Source organism: Heptranchias perlo, chromosome 3 (assembly GCF_035084215.1).
Source record: "Heptranchias perlo isolate sHepPer1 chromosome 3, sHepPer1.hap1, whole genome shotgun sequence".
In the NCBI taxonomy this organism is placed as follows: domain Eukaryota; kingdom Metazoa; phylum Chordata; class Chondrichthyes; order Hexanchiformes; family Hexanchidae; genus Heptranchias; species Heptranchias perlo.
Genome location: NC_090327.1, coordinates 21,234,263 through 21,240,262, shown reverse-complemented (window position 1 = coordinate 21,240,262; position 6,000 = coordinate 21,234,263).

Sequence of the window (6,000 nt, the reverse complement as noted above, 5' to 3'; positions counted from 1 at the left end):
GACCACTCAGCTCCAGACCTCATTACAGCCTTGGTCCAAACATGAACAAAAGAGCTGAATTCCAGAGGTGAGGTGAGAGTGACTGCCCTTGACATCAAGGCAGCATTTGACCGAGTGTGGCACCAAGGAGCTCTAGTAAAATTGAAGTCAATGGGAATCAGGGGGAAAACTCTCCAGTGGCTGGAGTCATACCTAGCACAAAGGAAGATGGTAGTGGTTGTTGGAGGCCAATCATCTCAGCCCCAGGACATTGCTGCAGGAGTTCCTCAGGGCAGTGTCCTAGGCCCAACCATCTTCAGCTGCTTCATCAATGACCTTCCCTCCATCATAAGGTCAGAAATGGGGATGTTCGCTGATGACTGCACAGTGTTCAGTTCCATTCGCAACCCCTCAAATAATGAAGCAGTCCGAGCCCGCATGCAGCAAGACCTGGACAACATCCAGGCTTGGGCTCATAAGTGGCAAGTAACATTCGCGCCAGATAAGTGCCAGGCAATGACCATCTCCAACAAGAGAGAGTCTAACCACCTCCCCTTGACATTCAACGGCATTACCATCGCCGAATCCCCCACCATCAACATCCTGGGGGTCACCATTGACCAGAAACTTAACTGGACCAGCCATATAAATACTGTGGCTACGAGAGCAGGTCAGAGGCTGGGTATTCTGCGGTGAGTGACTCACCTCCTGACTCCCCAAAGCCTTTCCACCATCTACAAGGCACAAGTCAGGAGTGTGATGGAATACTCTCCACTTGCCTGGATGAGTGCAGCTCCAACAACACTCAAGAAGCACGACACCATCCAGGACAAAGCAGCCCGCTTGATTGGCACCCCATCCACCACCCTAAACATTCACTCCCTTCACCACCGGCGCACTGTAGCTGCAGTGTGTACCATCCACAGGATGCACTGCAGCAACTCGCCAAGGCTTCTTCGACAGCACCTCCCAAACCCGCGACCTCTACCACCTAGAAGGACAAGAGCAGCAGGCACATGGGAACAACACCACCTGCACGTTCCCCTCCAAGTCACACACCATCCCGACTTGGAAATATATCGCCGTTCCTTCATTGTCGCTGGGTCAAAATCCTGGAACTCCCTTCCTAACAGCACTGTGGGAGAACCGTCACCACACGGACTGCAGCGGTTCACCTTCTCAAGGGCAATTAGGGATGGGCAATAAATGCTGGCCTTGCCAGCGACGCCCACATCCCGTGAACGAATAAAAAAAATAAAAATAAAAAAATTTACTGAGTACCAATTCCTTCGTGATTTTAATCGTATTTAGCTCCTCCCCACTGAGAGCCCCCTGTTTGTCCAGTGTTGGGATATTCTTAGTGTCCTCTACCGTAAAGACTGAAACAAAATATTTGTTCAGCATTTTTGCCATCTCCATGTTTCCCACCATTAATTTCCCGGTCTCATCCTCTAAAGGACCTACGTTTGCCTTAGCCACCCTTTTTCTTTTTATATAACTATAGAAACTCTTGCTATCTGTTTTTATATTTTTTGCTAATTTATTTTCCCTTTCTTAATCAATCCTTTCGATACTTTTTGCTGTCTTTTGAAGACTTCCCAATCTTCTATCCTCCCACTAAGTTTGGCTACCTTATATGTCCTTGTTTTTAGTCGGATACTATCCTTAATTTCTTTACTTAGCCACGGATGGCTGTCATTTCTTTTACACCCTTTTTTCCTCAGTGGAATATATATTTTTTGAAAGTTGCAAAATAACTCCTTAAATGAACACCTCTGCTCATGTACCGTCTTACCCGTTAATCTATTTTCCCAGTCCACTTTAATCAATTCTGCTCTCATACCTTCATAGTCTCCTTTATTCAAGCTCAGTACGCTTGTTTGAGAACCAACCTTCTCACCCTCTAATTGGATATGGAATGTAACCATGTTATGGTCACTCATTCCAAGGGGATCCTTAACTAGGACATTATTAATTAATCCTGGCTCATTACACAGGACCAGGTCCAAGGTTGCTTGCCCCCTTGTTGGTTCAGTTGCATACTGCTCAAGAAATCCATCCCTAATACACTCAATAAACTCTTCCTCAAGGCTACCCTGCCCAATTTGATTTGTCCAGTTAATATGATAGTTAAAATCCCCCATAATTATAGCTGTTCCCTTATTACATGCCCCGACTATTTCCTGATTAATACTTCTTCCAGCAGAGTTGCAACTATTAGGAGGCCTATATACTACGCCCACGAGTGTGTTTTGCCCCTTATTATTCCTTATCTCTACCCAAACTGTTTCATTATCCTGATCCTTTGTCCCAATATCTTTTCTCTGTATTACAGTGATTCCTTCCCTTATTAACATAGCCACCCCACCTCCCCTTCCTTCCTGCCTGTCCTTCCTGATTGTTAAATACCCTGGCATATTTAATTCCCAGTCGTTGTCACCCTGCAGCCATGTTTCTGTAATGGCCACAAGATCATACGCATACGTAGTTATTTGTGCCGTTAACTCGTCCATTTTGTTACGAATGTTACGTGCATTCAGATAAAGAACTTTCAAATATGTTTTGTGACACTTAGTTCCTGCTTTTTCCTTTTTTAACACTTTATCTTTTACTCCATACCTTCTGTCCCTTCCTGACACGCTTTCCTCTGTCTCCCTGCTCAGGTTCCCAACCCCCTGCCACAGCTTTGATGCTGGGTTAATCGCCTTACACCTTCTAGTTTTCATTTTATCTGTCGTGCCTAAAGTACCTAAAGTGCCTAAAGTACACTTTCTTTCCGCTGCTCTACGCTTTTCCCTTTCACTTGTTCTTGAACAACTGTTTGTACTATTTGTATTGTAGATTTCCCCTGGGTCTTCCCCTCTCTTGCTGCTCTCAACTTTATTCCCTTCTGACTCCCCGCTCAGGTTCCCATCCCCCTGCCACTCTAGTTTAAACCTTCCCCAACAGCACTAGCAAACACCCCCGCGAGGACATTTGTCCCGGTCCTGCTCGGGTGTAACCCGTCACGCTTGTACAGGTCCCACCTTCCCCAGAACCGGTCCCAATGTCCCAGGAATCTAAATCCCTCCCTCCTACACCATCCCTGCAGCCACGCATTCATCCTGTCTATTCTCCTGTTCCTATACTCACTAGCACGTGGCACCGGTAGTAATCCTGAGATCACTACCTTTGAAGTCCTGCTTTTTAATTTATCTCCTAACTCCTTAAATTCACCTTGCAGGACCTCATCCCTTTTTTTACCTATGTCGTTGGTACCAATATGGACCACGACTACTGGCTGTTCACCCTCCCCCTCCAGAATGCCCTGCAGCCGCTCCGTGACATCCTTGACCCTAGCACCAGGGAGGCAACATACCATCCTGGAGTCACGTTTGCGGCCGCAGAAACACCAATCTGTTCCCCTTACAATGGAATCCCCTATCACTATAGCCCTGCCACTCTTCTTCCTCCCCTCCTGTGCAGCAGAGCCACCCGTGGTGCCCCGAACCTGGCTCTTGCTGCTTTCCCCTGATAAGCCATCTCCCCCAACAGTATCCAAAGCAGAATATCAGTTTGAGAGGGAGATAGCCCCAGGGGACTCCTGCTCTACCTGCCTAGTCCTTTTACTCTGCCTGGCGGTCACCCATTTCCTTTCTGCCTGCGTATTCTTTACCTGCGGTGAGACCACCTCACTGAACGTGCTATCCACGATAGTCTCAGCATCGCGGGGCTGCAATCATTGGAAGGGATATAATGCCTGGACTTTGCTTTTCCCTCAAAGGATAACTAGAAAAAGAGTTACTGTATTTTTCACCTGGGTAAATCTTTAAATAAAACTTAACAAAGCATTTTCATGCTCGAGCAAACTCTTTTCATGCAAAATAGAGCAAACATGTATGGTTGTACCTCCCAAATACAAAAGCACAGAAATGTCATGTTCTGCTTTTATACTTTGATCTCATAGAAGATGCAAGGCTAGCTGATGATTGAAATTTTAAAAAAATCACACTGGTGCAATAGGTAATATTATCTGAGGTTGGGATTAAAACATATTGGGGTTAAAAAATATTGTGTAGATTTAAGGAGTTTCACTCTGCATCCCCAGAGTGCTGAAGAAAATAGGGGATGGATTATGCAAGCCATTGGATCTTTGAAGTCTTTGAGCAAGTTCTGCTGGACTGGAAGGAGACTCATGGTCCCATTATTTACGAAGGGGAAGAAATCAGACCCTGCAAACTAATGGCGAAGGTATGGAGTTTGTGGTGGGAGCTGAACACAATGGCATCAGTCTTCCCAATGTTTAGCTGGATTAAATTGTGGCTCATACAAGACGGCATGTTGGACAAGCAGTCGAACAGCACAGAGTCAAGCCAGCCTCGCCAGCCAACGCCATCACCCTAGTCAACAAGCACCAGCTCAGAGGTTAGCACCCCAGGTGGGACAAATATGAAGGAGGTCTGCACAAGTGAAGCTCACATCACAAGTGAGCAACATCTGTCAGTCGTGAAAAGGACAGCGGAGGACACAGCTGGCCAGAGGGCGAGCCGGGGGGCGAGCACTGTTGAAGAGGATGAAGACTTCAGTGCTCCAGCCTTTAAGGGAAAGATCTTGGAAGTGCGTCTTCATTTCATCTGCAGTAGATGCCTTGGACAACCTGCTGAAGAGCTGCCGTGTCATGGCTGAGAGTATGGAGGAGGTCCCATCTCGCATGTGCAGCGTTCTGGTGCAAGGCATGGCTTCTCTTCAGTCTACCATGGAGCAAGCGGTGTCCTCTGTGGAAGCTGCAATGAGGCCTGCAATGCCAGATACCTGCTCGCCAGCAATGGCAGCGTTGATTGAAGGTGATACTGCTGCCACTGGAGCTCTGATCTCCACTGCCCCCTCCAGCCTGGAAAGGCTGTCCAGCAGTGTAGATCCATGAGGGAATCGAAGGATAGGGGCTTTGATCTGATCACAGACCTTCTGCAGGCTGTTATGATGCTAATCATTGTAAGTACTGCAGTGCCACTTTAACACTCATGCTGCCCTATTTTTCCCTCAACCAACATAAAAACAAAGCAGGTTTTAATCAACCAAAATCTGTTTTGTTTTTATGTTGGTTGAGGGAAAAATATTGGCCAGGACATCGCGAGAACTTCCTGCTCTTCTTCAAATTGTCCCATGGGATCTTTTACATCCACCTGAGCAGGCAATCTGGGCTTCAGTTTAACTTCTCACCCCAAAGGCAGCATCTCCAACAATGCAGCACTCCTTCAGTAATGTACTAAATTGTCAGCCAAGATTATGTGCTTGAATCCATAACAGGACAAGAATGCACAAGCTTCTTTCTGACTGGGGCTACAGAGGCTGTAGGTTCAAGTTTTACTAAAGCTCAGAGGAGCCACAAGGATAGGTCAATCAGTGTGGTTTTAACAGTGATGAGATAATATTGCAAAACAGTCTAATGTACCTGTAGGTCCAATAGTCTGAAAATAATCTCCATATCATTTTAACACCATGGAGGCAAAATTGGACCTCATTGCACCTGTTTTTCACAGGGGGGTGTAGAAGCGTCTCTGGAGACTGGCATTAGGCTACTTGAAAATGCTAATAAAGGGCCCAACGCCTGTTTTCGGACCCATTTCAGAGATTTGTTTACCCTGAACACAGCAGGCGTCCGATCTCCTCCGTTCAGGAAGAAACAGTGCACATGCAGCCTAACGAGCGGTCCTTAAAGGGACCGCTGGAGGCCATCACCAAAAAGGAAAGTTTTATTTAAAAATACTTACTTTAATGTGGAGCCGAGAGTAGTAGGCGTGCCCTTCCTGGCTCCTAAGCACTATATATATATATTTATATATAAAAATGTGTGTAGAGCCACACACACACACATATATATATAAAATTGCAAACCTTTTTCTGGGTCCTTATTTTGTTTTTATAAATGTTTAGTCATGGATTATATTTAGGATTAGGACTTAAATTAATGCTTACACTATTTTTAAAGTTACAGTCTCATAAATTAGGCAAAAAGGAATAAATGGAATGCAGGGGATGAGG